We start from the raw sequence: 15,989 nt of genomic DNA on the forward strand, positions 1-15,989 counted from the left end.
ATTCACATGCGTTTCTCTGAAAGAGAAGCAGTCTGTTCCAACACTTCAATTCACTGTACGAAGTGAATGGAGTGTTGCTTCACTTTCTAAATGCTGTCTTTCAGAGAAAATCACTTTCCTTTGAAAGTGCCTTAAGCTACTTACAAGCATTCACAAAAAACACATATCTGTTTCCTGAAAGAGATGTAGTCTGTTCCAACACTTCAATTCACTGTGCGAAGTGAATGGAGTGTTGTTTCACTTTCTAAATGCTGTCCTTTCAGAGAAAATCACTTTCCTTTGAAAGTGCCTTAAGCTACTTACAAGCATTCCACAGAAATTCACATGCGTTTCTCTGAAAGAGAAGCAGTCTGTTCCACCACTTCAATTCACTGTGCGAAGTGAATGGAGTGTTGCTTCACTTTCTAAATGATGTCCTTTCAGAGAAAATCGCTTTCCTTTGAAAGTGCCTTAAGCTACTTACACACATTCACAGGAAACTCAAATGCGTTTCTATGAATGAGAAGCTGTCTGTTCTAACACTTCAATTCACTGTGCGAAGTGAATGGAGTGATGCTTCACTTTCTAAATGCTGTCCTTTCAGAGAAAATCACTTTCCTTTGATAGTGCCTTAAGCTACTTACAAGCATTCAACAGAAATTCATATGCGTTTCACTGAAAGAGAAGCAGTCTGCTCCAACACTTCAATTCACTGTGCGAAGTAAATGGAGTGTTGCTTCACTTTCTAAATGCTGTCCTTTCATAGAAAATCACTTTCCTTTGAAAGTGCCTTAAGCTACTTACAAGCATTCCACAGAAATTCACATGCGTTTCTCTGAAAAAGAAGCAGTCTGTTCCAACACTTCAATTCACTGTGCGAAGTGAATGGAGTGTTGCTTCACTTTCTAAATTATGTCCTCTCAGAGAAAATCACTTTCCTTTGAAAGTGCCTTAAGCTCCTTACAAGCATTCACAAGAAACTCACATGCATTTTTCTGAAAGAGAAGCAGTCTGTTCCAACACTTCAATTCACTGTGCGTAGTGAATGGAGTGTTGCTTCACTTTCTAAATGCTGTCCTTTCAGAGAAAATCACTTTCCTTTGAAAGTACCTTGAGCTACTTACAAGCATTCAATAGAAATTCATATGTGTTTCTCTGAAAAAGAAGCAGTCTGTTCCAACACTTCAATTCACTGTGCGAAGTGAATGGAGTGTTGTTTCACTTTCTAAATGCTGTCCTTTCAGAGAAAATCACTTTCCTTTGAAAGTGCCTTAAGCTACTTACAAGCATTCACAAGAAACTCACATGCAATTTTCTGAAAGAGAAGCAGTCTGTTCCAACACTTCAATTCACTGTGCGTAGTGAATGGAGTGTTGCTTCACTTTCTAAATGCTGTCCTTTCAGAGAAAATCACTTTCCTTTGAAAGTGCCTTAAGCTACTTACAAGCATTCAGTAGAAATTCACATGCGTTTCTCTGGAAGAGAAGCAGTCTGTTCCAACACTTCAATTCACTGTGCGAAGTTATTGGAGTGTTGCTTCACTTTCTAAATGCTGTCCATTCAGAGAAAATCACTTTGCTTTGAAAGTGCCTTAAGCTACTTACAAGCATTCACAAAAAGCTCACATCCGTTTCTCTGAAAGAGAAGAAGTCTGTTCCAACACTTCAATTCATTGTGCGAAGTGAATGGAGTGTTGCTTCACTTTCTAAATGCTGTCCATTCAGAGAAAATCACTTTCCTTTGAAAATGCCTTAAGCTACTTACAAGCATTCACAAAAAACTCACATGCATTTTTCTGAAAGAGAAGCAGTCTGTTCCAACACTTCAATTCACTGTGCGAAGTGAATGGAGTGTTGCTTCACTTTCTAAATGTTGTCCTTTCAGAGAAAATCACTTTCCTTTGAAAGTGCCTTAAGCTACTTACAAGCATTCCACAGAAATTCACATGCGTTTCTCTGAAAAAGAAGCAGTCTGTTCCAACACTTCAATTCACTGTGCGAAGTGAATGGAGTGTTGCTTCACTTTCTAAATGCTGTCCTTTCAGAAAAAATCACTTTCCTTTGAAAGTGCCTTAAGCTACTTACAAGCATTCACAAGAAACTCACATGCATTTTTCTGAAAGAGAAGCAGTCTGTTCCAGCACTTCAATTCACTGTACGTAGTGAATGGAGTGTTGCTTCACTTTCTAAATGCTGTCCTTTCAGAGAAAATCACTTTCCTTTGAAAGTACCTTAAGCTACTTACAAGCATTCAATAGAAATTCACATGTGTTTCTCTGAAAAAGAAGCAGTCTGTTCCAACACTTCAATTCACTGTACGAAGTCAATGGAGTGTTGCTTCACTTTCTAAATGCTGTCCTTTCAGACAAAATCATTTTCCTTTGAAAGTGCCTTAAGCTACTTACAAGCATTCACAAGAAACTCACATGCATTTTTCTGAAAGAGAAGCAGTCTGTTCCAACACTTCAATTCACTGTGCGTAGTGAATGGAGTGTTGCTTCACTTTCTAAATCTGTCCTTTCAGAGAAAATCACTTTCCTTTGAAAGTGCCTTAAGCTACTTACACACATTCACAGGAAACTCAAGTGTTTTCTATGAAAGAGAAGTTGTCTGTTCCAACACTTCAATTCACTGTGCGAAGTGAATGGAGTGTTGCTTCACTTTCTAAATGCTGTCCTCTCAAAGAAAATCACTTTCCTTCGAAAGTGGCTTAAGCTACTTACAATCATTCAATAGAAATTCACATGCGTTTCTCTGAAAGAGAAGCAGTCTGTTCCAACACTTCAATTCACTGTGCGAAGTGAATGGAGTGTTGCTTCACTTTCTAAATGCTGTCCTTTCAGAGAAAATCAGTTTCTTTGAAAGTGCCTTAAGCTACTTACAAGCATTAAACAGAAATTCACATGTGTTTCACTGAAAAAGAAGCAGTCTATTCCAACACTTCAATTCACTGTCCGAAGTGAATGGAGTGTTGCTTCACTTTCTAAATGCTGTCCTTTCAGAGAAAATCACTTTCCTTTGAAAGTGCCTTAAGCTACTTTCAAGCGTTCATAAGAAAATCACATGCGTTTCTCTGAAAGAGAAGCAGTCTGTTCCAACACTTCAATTCACTGTGCGAATTGAATGGAGTGCTGCCTCACTTTCTAAATGCTGTACTTTCAGAGAAAATCACTTTCCTTTGAAAATGCCTTAAGCTACTTACAAGCATTCACAAGAAACTCACATGCATTTTTCTGAAAGAGAAGCCGTCTGTTCCAACACTTCAATTCACTGTGCGAAGTGAATGGAGTGTTGCTTCACTTTCTAAATGCTGTCCTTTCAGAGAAAATCACTTTCCTTTGAAAATGCCTTAAGCTACTTACAAGCATTCACAAGAAACTCACATGCATTTTTCTGAAAGAGAAGCAGTCTGTTCCAACACTTCAATTCACTGTGCGAAGTGAATGGAGTGTTGCTTCACTTTCTAAATGCTGTCCTTTCAGAGAAAATCACTTTCTTTTGAAAGTGCCTTAAGCTACTTACAAGCATTCAATAGAAATTCACATGCGTTTCACTGAAAGAGAAGCAGTCTGTTCCAACACTTCAATTCACTGTGCGAAGTGAATGGAGTGTTGCTTCACTTTCTAAATGCTGTCCTTTCATAGAAAATCACTTTCCTTTGAAAGTGCCTTAAGCTACTTACACACATTCACAGGAAACTCAAATGCGTTTCTATGAAAGAGAAGTTGTCTGTTCCAACACTTCAATTCACTCTGCGTAGTGAATGGAGTGTTGCTTCACTTTCTAAATGCTGTCCTTTCAGAGAAAATCACTTTCCTTTGAAAGTGCCTTAAGCTACTTACAAGCATTCAATAGAAATTCACATGCGTTTCTATGAAAGAGAAGCAGTCTGTTCCAACCCTTCAATTCACTGTGCGAAGTGAATGGAGTGTTGCTTCACTTTCTAAATGCTGTCCTTTCAGAGAAAATCACTTTCCTTTGAAAGTGCCTTAAGCTACTTACAAGCATTCACAAAAACTCATATCTGTTTCTCTGAAAGAGAAGTAGTCTGTTCCAACACTTCAATTCACTATGCGAAGTGAATGGAGTGTTGTTTCACTTTCTAAATGCTGTCCTTTCAGAGAAAATCACTTTCCTTTGAAAGTGCCTTAAGCTACTTACAAGCATTCACCAGAAATTCACATGCATTTCACTGAAAGAGAAGCAGTCTGTTCCAACACTTCAATTCACTGTGCGAAGTGAATGGAGTGTTGCTTCACTTTCTAAATGCTGTCCTTTCAGAGAAAATCACTTTCCTTTGAAAGTGCCTTAAGCTACTTACAAGCATTCACAAAAACTCATATCTGTTTCTCTGAAAGAGAAGTAGTCTGTTCCAACACTTCAATTCACTATGCGAAGTGAATGGAGTGTTGTTTCATTTTCTAAATGCTGTCCTTTCAGAGAAAATCACTTTCCTTTGAAAGTGCCTTAAGCTACTTACAAGCATTCAACAAATTCACATGCATTTCACTGAAAGAGAAGCAGTCTGTTCCAACACTTCAATTCACTGTGCGAAGTGAATGGAGTGTTGCTTCACTTTCTAAATGCTGTCCTCTCAGAGAAAATCACTTTCCTTTGAAAGTGCCTTAAGCTACTTAAAAGCATTCACAAGAAACTCACATACATTTTTCTGAAAGAGAAGCAGTCTGTTCCAACACTTCAATTCACTGTGCGTAGTGAATGGAGTGTTGCTTCACTTTCTAAATGCTGTCCTTTCAGAGAAAATCACTTTCCTTTGAAAGTGCCTTAAGCTACTTACAAGCATTCAATAGAAATTCACATGCGTTTCTCTGAAATAGAAGCAGTCTGTTCCAACACTTCAATTCACTGTGCGAAGTGAATGGAGTGTTTCTTCACTTTCTAAATGCTGTCCTTTCAGAGAAAATACTTTCCTTTGAAAGTGCCTTAAGCTACTTACAAGCATTCACAAAAAACTCATATCTGTTTCTCTGAAAGATAAGTAGTCTGTTCCAACACTTCAAATCACTGTGCGAAGTGAATGGAGTGTTGTTTCACTTTCTAAATGCTGTCCTTTCAGAGAAAATCACTTTCCTTTGAAAGTGCCTTAAGCTACTTACACATATTCACAGGAAAATCAAATGCGTTTCTATGAAAGAGAAGCTGTCTGTTCCAACACTTCAATTCACTGTGCGAAGTGAATGGAGTGTTGCTTCACTTTCTAAATGCTGTCCTTTCAGAGAAAATCACTTTCCTTTGAAAGTGCCTTAAGCTACTTACAAGCATTCAACAGAAATTCAGATGCATTTCACTGAAAGTGAAGCAGTCTGTTCCAACACTTCAATTCACTGTGCGAAGTGAATGGAGTGTTGCTTCACTTTCTAAATGCTGTCCTTTCAGAGAAAATCACTTTCCTTTGAAAATGCCTTAAGCTACTTACAAGCATTCATAAGAAACTCACATGCATTTTTCTGAAAGAGAAGCAGTCTGTTCCAACACTTCAATTCACTGTGCGTAGTGAATGGAGTGTTGCTTCACTTTCTAAATGCTGTCCTTTCAGAGAAAATCACTTTCTTTTGAAAGTGCCTTAAGGTACGTACACACATTCACAGGAAACTCAAATGCGTTTCTATGAAAGAGAACCTGTCTGTTCCAACACTTCAATTCACTATGCGAAGTGAATGGAGTGTTGCTTCACTTTCTAAATGCTGTCCTTTCAGAGAAAATCACTTTCTTTTGAAAGTGCCTTAAGCTACTTACAAGCATTCAACAGAAATTCACATGCGTTTCACTGAAAGAGAAGCAGTCTGTTCCAACACTTCAATTCACTGTGCGAAGTGAATGGAGTGTTGCTTCACTTTCTAAATGCTGTCCTTTCAGAGAAAATCACTTTCCTTTGAAAGTGCCTTAGGCTACTTACACACATTCACAGGAAACTCAAATCCGTTTCTATGAAAGAGAAGTTGTCTGTTCCAACACTTCAATTCACTGTGCGTAGTGAATGGAGTGTTGCTTCACTTTCTAAATGCTGTCCTTTCAGAGAAAATCACTTTCCTTTGAAAGTGCCTTAAGCTACTTACAAGCATTCAATAGAAATTCACATGCGTTTCTCTGAAAGAGAAGCAGTCTGTTCCAACCCTTCAATTCACTGTGCGAAGTGAATGGAGTGTTGCTTCACTTTCTAAAAGCTGTCCTTTCAGAGAAAGTCACTTTCCTTTGAAAGTGCCTTAAGCTACTTACAAGCATTCACAAAAACTCATATCTGTTTCTCTGAAAGAGAAGTAGTCTGTTCCAACACTTCAATTCACTATGCGAAGTGAATGGAGTGTTGTTTCGCTTTCTAAATGCTGTCCTTTCAGAGAAAATCACTTTCCTTTGAAAGTGCCTTAAGCTACTTACAAGCATTCAACAGAAATTCACATGCATTTCACTGAAAGAGAAGCAGTCTGTTCCAACACTTCAATTCACTGTGCGAAGTGAATGGAGTGTTGCTTCACTTTCTAAATGCTGTCCTCTCAGAGAAAATCACTTTCCTTTGAAAATGCCTTAAGCTACTTACAAGCATTCACAAGAAACTCACATGCATTTTTCTGAAAGAGAAGCAGTCTGTTCCAACACTTCAATTCACTGTGCGAAGTGAATGGAGTGTTGCTTCACTTTCTAAATGCTGTCCTTTCAGAGAAAATCACTTTCTTTTGAAAGTGCCTTAAGCTACTTACAAGCATTCAATAGAAATTCACATGCGTTTCACTGAAAGAGAAGCAGTCTGTTCCAACACTTCAATTCACTGTGCGAAGTGAATGGAGTGTTGCTTCACTTTCTAAATGCTGTCCTTTCAGAGAAAATCACTTTCCTTTGAAAGTGCCTTAAGCTACTTACACACATTCACAGGAAACTCAAATGCGTTTCTATGAAAGAGAAGTTGTCTATTCCAACACTTCAATTCACTCTGCGTAGTGAATGGAGTGTTGCTTCACTTTCTAAATGCTGTCCTTTCAGAGAAAATCACTTTCCTTTGAAAGTGCCTTAAGCTACTTACAAGCATTCAATAGAAATTCACATGCGTTTCTCTGAAAGAGAAGCAGTCTGTTCCAACCCTTCAATTCACTGTGCGAAGTGAATGGAGTGTTGCTTCACTTTCTAAATGCTGTCCTTTCAGAGAAAATCACTTTCCTTTGAAAGTGCCTTAAGCTACTTACAAGCATTCACAAAAACTCATATCTGTTTCTCTGAAAGAGAAGTAGTCTGTTCCAACACTTCAATTCACTATGCGAAGTGAATGGAGTGTTGTTTCACTTTCTAAATGCTGTCCTTTCAGAGAAAATCACTTTCCTTTGAAAGTGCCTTAAGCTACTTACAAGCATTCACCAGAAATTCACATGCATTTCACTGAAAGAGAAGCAGTCTGTTCCAACACTTCAATTCACTGTGCGAAGTGAATGGAGTGTTGCTTCACTTTCTAAATGCTGTCCTTTCAGAGAAAATCACTTTCCTTTGAAAGTGCCTTAAGCTACTTACAAGCATTCACAAAAACTCATATCTGTTTCTCTGAAAGAGAAGTAGTCTGTTCCAACACTTCAATTCACTATGCGAAGTGAATGGAGTGTTGTTTCATTTTCTAAATGCTGTCCTTTCAGAGAAAATCACTTTCCTTTGAAAGTGCCTTAAGCTACTTACAAGCATTCAACAAATTCACATGCATTTCACTGAAAGAGAAGCAGTCTGTTCCAACACTTCAATTCACTGTGCGAAGTGAATGGAGTGTTGCTTCACTTTCTAAATGCTGTCCTCTCAGAGAAAATCACTTTCCTTTGAAAGTGCCTTAAGCTACTTAAAAGCATTCACAAGAAACTCACATACATTTTTCTGAAAGAGAAGCAGTCTGTTCCAACACTTCAATTCACTGTGCGTAGTGAATGGAGTGTTGCTTCACTTTCTAAATGCTGTCCTTTCAGAGAAAATCACTTTCCTTTGAAAGTGCCTTAAGCTACTTACAAGCATTCAATAGAAATTCACATGCGTTTCTCTGAAAGAGAAGCAGTCTGTTCCAACACTTCAATTCACTGTGCGAAGTGAATGGAGTGTTTCTTCACTTTCTAAATGCTGTCCTTTCAGAGAAAATCACTTTCCTTTGAAAGTGCCTTAAGCTACTTACAAGCATTCACAAAAAACTCATATCTGTTTCTCTGAAAGAGAAGTCGTCTGTTCCAACACTTCAAATCACTGTGCGAAGTGAATGGAGTGTTGTTTCACTTTCTAAATGCTGTCCTTTCAGAGAAAATCACTTTCCTTTGAAAGTGCCTTAAGCTACTTACACACATTCACAGGAAAATCAAATGCGTTTCTATGAAAGAGAAGCTGTCTGTTCCAACACTTCAATTCACTGTGCGAAGTGAATGGAGTGTTGCTTCACTTTCTAAATGCTGTCCTTTCAGAGAAAATCACTTTCCTTTGAAAGTGCCTTAAGCTACTTACAAGCATTCAACAGAAATTCAGATGCATTTCACTGAAAGTGAAGCAGTCTGTTCCAACACTTCAATTCACTGTGCGAAGTGAATGGAGTGTTGCTTCACTTTCTAAATGCTGTCCTTTCAGAGAAAATCACTTTCCTTTGAAAATGCCTTAAGCTACTTACAAGCATTCACAAGAAACTCACATGCATTTTTCTGAAAGAGAAGCAGTCTGTTCCAACACTTCAATTCACTGTGCGTAGTGAATGGAGTGTTGCTTCACTTTCTAAATGCTGTCCTTTCAGAGAAAATCACTTTCTTTTGAAAGTGCCTTAAGGTACTTACACACATTCACAGGAAACTCAAATGCGTTTCTATGAAAGAGAACCTGTCTGTTCCAACACTTCAATTCACTATGCGAAGTGAATGGAGTGTTGCTTCACTTTCTAAATGCTGTCCTTTCAGAGAAAATCACTTTCTTTTGAAAGTGCCTTAAGCTACTTACAAGCATTCAACAGAAATTCACATGCGTTTCACTGAAAGAGAAGCAGTCTGTTCCAACACTTCAATTCACTGTGCGAAGTGAATGGAGTGTTGCTTCACTTTCTAAATGCTGTCCTTTCAGAGAAAATCACTTTCCTTTGAAAGTGCCTTAAGCTACTTACACACATTCACAGGAAACTCAAATGCGTTTCTATGAAAGAGAAGTTGTCTGTTCCAACACTTCAATTCACTGTGCGTAGTGAATGGAGTGTTGCTTCACTTTCTAAATGCTGTCCTTTCAGAGAAAATCACTTTCCTTTGAAAGTGCCTTAAGCTACTTACAAGCATTCAATAGAAATTCACATGCGTTTCTCTGAAAGAGAAGCAGTCTGTTCCAACCCTTCAATTCACTGTGCGAAGTGAATGGAGTGTTGCTTCACTTTCTAAATGCTGTCCTTTCAGAGAAAGTCACTTTCCTTTGAAAGTGCCTTAAGCTACTTTCAAGCGTTCATAAGAAAATCACATGCGTTTCTCTGAAAGAGAAGCAGTCTGTTCCAACACTTCAATTCACTGTGCGAATTGAATGGAGTGCTGCCTCACTTTCTAAATGCTGTACTTTCAGAGAAAATCACTTTCCTTTGAAAATGCCTTAAGCTACTTACAAGCATTCACAAGAAACTCACATGCATTTTTCTGAAAGAGAAGCAGTCTGTTCCAACACTTCAATTCACTGTGCGAAGTGAATGGAGTGTTGCTTCATTTTCTAAATGCTGTCCTTTCAGAGAAAATCACTTTCCTTTGAAAATGCCTTAAGCTACTTACAAGCATTCACAAGAAACTCACATGCATTTTTCTGAAAGAGAAGCAGTCTGTTCCAACACTTCAATTCACTGTGCGAATTGAATGGAGTGCTGCCTCACTTTCTAAATGCTGTCCTTTCAGAGAAAATCACTTTCCTTTGAAAGTGCCTTAGGCTACTTACACACATTCACAGGAAACTCAAATCCGTTTCTATGAAAGAGAAGTTGTCTGTTCCAACACTTCAATTCACTGTGCGTAGTGAATGGAGTGTTGCTTCACTTTCTAAATGCTGTCCTTTCAGAGAAAATCACTTTCCTTTGAAAGTGCCTTAAGCTACTTACAAGCATTCAATAGAAATTCACATGCGTTTCTCTGAAAGAGAAGCAGTCTGTTCCAACCCTTCAATTCACTGTGCGAAGTGAATGGAGTGTTGCTTCACTTTCTAAATGCTGTCCTTTCAGAGAAAGTCACTTTCCTTTGAAAGTGCCTTAAGCTACTTACAAGCATTCACAAAAACTCATATCTGTTTCTCTGAAAGAGAAGTAGTCTGTTCCAACACTTCAATTCACTATGCGAAGTGAATGGAGTGTTGTTTCGCTTTCTAAATGCTGTCCTTTCAGAGAAAATCACTTTCCTTTGAAAGTGCCTTAAGCTACTTACAAGCATTCAACAGAAATTCACATGCATTTCACTGAAAGAGAAGCAGTCTGTTCCAACACTTCAATTCACTGTGCGAAGTGAATGGAGTGTTGCTTCACTTTCTAAATGCTGTCCTCTCAGAGAAAATCACTTTCCTTTGAAAATGCCTTAAGCTACTTACAAGCATTCACAAGAAACTCACATGCATTTTTCTGAAAGAGAAGCAGTCTGTTCCAACACTTCAATTCACTGTGCGAAGTGAATGGAGTGTTGCTTCACTTTCTAAATGCTGTCCTTTCAGAGAAAATCACTTTCTTTTGAAAGTGCCTTAAGCTACTTACAAGCATTCAATAGAAATTCACATGCGTTTCACTGAAAGAGGAGCAGTCTGTTCCAACACTTCAATTCACTGTGCGAAGTGAATGGAGTGTTGCTTCACTTTCTAAATGCTGTCCTTTCAGAGAAAATCACTTTCCTTTGAAAGTGCCTTAAGCTACTTACACACATTCACAGGAAACTCAAATGCGTTTCTATGAAAGAGAAGTTGTCTATTCCAACACTTCAATTCACTCTGCGTAGTGAATGGAGTGTTGCTTCACTTTCTAAATGCTGTCCTTTCAGAGAAAATCACTTTCCTTTGAAAGTGCCTTAAGCTACTTACAAGCATTCAATAGAAATTCACATGCGTTTCTCTGAAAGAGAAGCAGTCTGTTCCAACCCTTCAATTCACTGTGCGAAGTGAATGGAGTGTTGCTTCACTTTCTAAATGCTGTCCTTTCAGAGAAAATCACTTTCCTTTGAAAGTGCCTTAAGCTACTTACAAGCATTCACAAAAACTCATATCTGTTTCTCTGAAAGAGAAGTAGTCTGTTCCAACACTTCAATTCACTATGCGAAGTGAATGGAGTGTTGTTTCACTTTCTAAATGCTGTCCTTTCAGAGAAAATCACTTTCCTTTGAAAGTGCCTTAAGCTACTTACAAGCATTCACCAGAAATTCACATGCATTTCACTGAAAGAGAAGCAGTCTGTTCCAACACTTCAATTCACTGTGCGAAGTGAATGGAGTGTTGCTTCACTTTCTAAATGCTGTCCTTTCAGAGAAAATCACTTTCCTTTGAAAGTGCCTTAAGCTACTTACAAGCATTCACAAAAACTCATATCTGTTTCTCTGAAAGAGAAGTAGTCTGTTCCAACACTTCAATTCACTATGCGAAGTGAATGGAGTGTTGTTTCATTTTCTAAATGCTGTCCTTTCAGAGAAAATCACTTTCCTTTGAAAGTGCCTTAAGCTACTTACAAGCATTCAACAAATTCACATGCATTTCACTGAAAGAGAAGCAGTCTGTTCCAACACTTCAATTCACTGTGCGAAGTGAATGGAGTGTTGCTTCACTTTCTAAATGCTGTCCTCTCAGAGAAAATCACTTTCCTTTGAAAGTGCCTTAAGCTACTTAAAAGCATTCACAAGAAACTCACATACATTTTTCTGAAAGAGAAGCAGTCTGTTCCAACACTTCAATTCACTGTGCGTAGTGAATGGAGTGTTGCTTCACTTTCTAAATGCTGTCCTTTCAGAGAAAATCACTTTCCTTTGAAAGTGCCTTAAGCTACTTACAAGCATTCAATAGAAATTCACATGCGTTTCTCTGAAAGAGAAGCAGTCTGTTCCAACACTTCAATTCACTGTGCGAAGTGAATGGAGTGTTTCTTCACTTTCTAAATGCTGTCCTTTCAGAGAAAATCACTTTCCTTTGAAAGTGCCTTAAGCTACTTACAAGCATTCACAAAAAACTCATATCTGTTTCTCTGAAAGAGAAGTCGTCTGTTCCAACACTTCAAATCACTGTGCGAAGTGAATGGAGTGTTGTTTCACTTTCTAAATGCTGTCCTTTCAGAGAAAATCACTTTCCTTTGAAAGTGCCTTAAGCTACTTACACACATTCACAGGAAAATCAAATGCGTTTCTATGAAAGAGAAGCTGTCTGTTCCAACACTTCAATTCACTGTGCGAAGTGAATGGAGTGTTGCTTCACTTTCTAAATGCTGTCCTTTCAGAGAAAATCACTTTCCTTTGAAAGTGCCTTAAGCTACTTACAAGCATTCAACAGAAATTCAGATGCATTTCACTGAAAGTGAAGCAGTCTGTTCCAACACTTCAATTCACTGTGCGAAGTGAATGGAGTGTTGCTTCACTTTCTAAATGCTGTCCTTTCAGAGAAAATCACTTTCCTTTGAAAATGCCTTAAGCTACTTACAAGCATTCACAAGAAACTCACATGCATTTTTCTGAAAGAGAAGCAGTCTGTTCCAACACTTCAATTCACTGTGCGTAGTGAATGGAGTGTTGCTTCACTTTCTAAATGCTGTCCTTTCAGAGAAAATCACTTTCTTTTGAAAGTGCCTTAAGGTACTTACACACATTCACAGGAAACTCAAATGCGTTTCTATGAAAGAGAACCTGTCTGTTCCAACACTTCAATTCACTATGCGAAGTGAATGGAGTGTTGCTTCACTTTCTAAATGCTGTCCTTTCAGAGAAAATCACTTTCTTTTGAAAGTGCCTTAAGCTACTTACAAGCATTCAACAGAAATTCACATGCGTTTCACTGAAAGAGAAGCAGTCTGTTCCAACACTTCAATTCACTGTGCGAAGTGAATGGAGTGTTGCTTCACTTTCTAAATGCTGTCCTTTCAGAGAAAATCACTTTCCTTTGAAAGTGCCTTAAGCTACTTACACACATTCACAGGAAACTCAAATGCGTTTCTATGAAAGAGAAGTTGTCTGTTCCAACACTTCAATTCACTGTGCGTAGTGAATGGAGTGTTGCTTCACTTTCTAAATGCTGTCCTTTCAGAGAAAATCACTTTCCTTTGAAAGTGCCTTAAGCTACTTACAAGCATTCAATAGAAATTCACATGCGTTTCTCTGAAAGAGAAGCAGTCTGTTCCAACCCTTCAATTCACTGTGCGAAGTGAATGGAGTGTTGCTTCACTTTCTAAATGCTGTCCTTTCAGAGAAAGTCACTTTCCTTTGAAAGTGCCTTAAGCTACTTTCAAGCGTTCATAAGAAAATCACATGCGTTTCTCTGAAAGAGAAGCAGTCTGTTCCAACACTTCAATTCACTGTGCGAATTGAATGGAGTGCTGCCTCACTTTCTAAATGCTGTACTTTCAGAGAAAATCACTTTCCTTTGAAAATGCCTTAAGCTACTTACAAGCATTCACAAGAAACTCACATGCATTTTTCTGAAAGAGAAGCAGTCTGTTCCAACACTTCAATTCACTGTGCGAAGTGAATGGAGTGTTGCTTCACTTTCTAAATGCTGTCCTTTCAGAGAAAATCACTTTCCTTTGAAAATGCCTTAAGCTACTTACAAGCATTCACAAGAAACTCACATGCATTTTTCTGAAAGAGAAGCAGTCTGTTCCAACACTTCAATTCACTGTGCGAAGTGAATGGAGTGTTGCTTCACTTTCTAAATGCTGTCCTTTCAGAGAAAATCACTTTCTTTTGAAAGTGCCTTAAGCTACTTACAAGCATTCAACAGAAATTCACATGCGTTTCACTGAAAGAGAAGCAGTCTGTTCCAACACTTCAATTCACTGTGCGAAGTGAATGGAGTGTTGCTTCACTTTCTAAATGCTGTCCTTTCAGAGAAAATCACTTTCCTTTGAAAGTGCCTTAAGCTACTTACACACATTCACAGGAAACTCAAATGCGTTTCTATGAAAGAGAAGTTGTCTGTTCCAACACTTCAATTCACTCTGCGTAGTGAATGGAGTGTTGCTTCACTTTCTAAATGCTGTCCTTTCAGAGAAAATCACTTTCCTTTGAAAGTGCCTTAAGCTACTTACAAGCATTCAATAGAAATTCACATGCGTTTCTATGAAAGAGAAGCAGTCTGTTCCAACCCTTCAATTCACTGTGCGAAGTGAATGGAGTGTTGCTTCACTTTCTAAATGCTGTCCTTTCAGAGAAAATCACTTTCCTTTGAAAGTGCCTTAAGCTACTTACAAGCATTCACAAAAACTCATATCTGTTTCTCTGAAAGAGAAGTAGTCTGTTCCAACACTTCAATTCACTATGCGAAGTGAATGGAGTGTTGTTTCACTTTCTAAATGCTGTCCTTTCAGAGAAAATCACTTTCCTTTGAAAGTGCCTTAAGCTACTTACAAGCATTCACCAGAAATTCACATGCATTTCACTGAAAGAGAAGCAGTCTGTTCCAACACTTCAATTCACTGTGCGAAGTGAATGGAGTGTTGCTTCACTTTCTAAATGCTGTCCTTTCAGAGAAAATCACTTTCCTTTGAAAGTGCCTTAAGCTACTTACAAGCATTCACAAAAACTCATATCTGTTTCTCTGAAAGAGAAGTAGTCTGTTCCAACACTTCAATTCACTATGCGAAGTGAATGGAGTGTTGTTTCATTTTCTAAATGCTGTCCTTTCAGAGAAAATCACTTTCCTTTGAAAGTGCCTTAAGCTACTTACAAGCATTCAACAGAAATTCACATGCATTTCACTGAAAGAGAAGCAGTCTGTTCCAACACTTCAATTCACTGTGCGAAGTGAATGGAGTGTTGCTTCACTTTCTAAATGCTGTCCTCTCAGAGAAAATCACTTTCCTTTGAAAGTGCCTTAAGCTACTTAAAAGCATTCACAAGAAACTCACATACATTTTTCTGAAAGAGAAGCAGTCTGTTCCAACACTTCAATTCACTGTGCGTAGTGAATGGAGTGTTGCTTCACTTTCTAAATGCTGTCCTTTCAGAGAAAATCACTTTCCTTTGAAAGTGCCTTAAGCTACTTACAAGCATTCAATAGAAATTCACATGCGTTTCTCTGAAAGAGAAGCAGTCTGTTCCAACACTTCAATTCACTGTGCGAAGTGAATGGAGTGTTTCTTCACTTTCTAAATGCTGTCCTTTCAGAGAAAATCACTTTCCTTTGAAAGTGCCTTAAGCTACTTACAAGCATTCACAAAAAACTCATATCTGTTTCTCTGAAAGAGAAGTAGTCTGTTCCAACACTTCAAATCACTGTGCGAAGTGAATGGAGTGTTGTTTCACTTTCTAAATGCTGTCCTTTCAGAGAAAATCACTTTCCTTTGAAAATGCCTTAAGCTACTTACAAGCATTCAATAGAAATTCACATGCATTTTTCTGAAAGAGAAGCAGTCTGTTCCAACACTTCAATTCACTGTGCGTAGTGAATGGAGTGTTGCTTCACTTTCTAAATGCTGTCCTTTCAGAGAAAATCACTTTCTTTTGAAAGTGCCTTAAGGTACTTACACACATTCACAGGAAACTCAAATGCGTTTCTATGAAAGAGAACCTGTCTGTTCCAACACTTCAATTCACTATGCGAAGTGAATGGAGTGTTGCTTCACTTTCTAAATGCTGTCCTTTCAGAGAAAATCACTTTCTTTTGAAAGTGCCTTAAGCTACTTACAAGCATTCAACAGAAATTCACATGCGTTTCACTGAAAGAGAAGCAGTCTGTTCCAACACTTCAATTCACTGTGCGAAGTGAATGGAGTGTTGCTTCACTTTCTAAATGCTGTCCTTTCAGAGAAAATCACTTTCCTTTGAAAGTGCCTTAAGCTACTTACACACATTCACAGGAAACTCAAATGCG

This window comes from Myodes glareolus, chromosome 13 (assembly GCF_982192425.1).
Source record: "Myodes glareolus chromosome 13, mMyoGla1.1, whole genome shotgun sequence".
Taxonomy (NCBI): Eukaryota; Metazoa; Chordata; class Mammalia; order Rodentia; family Cricetidae; genus Myodes; species Myodes glareolus.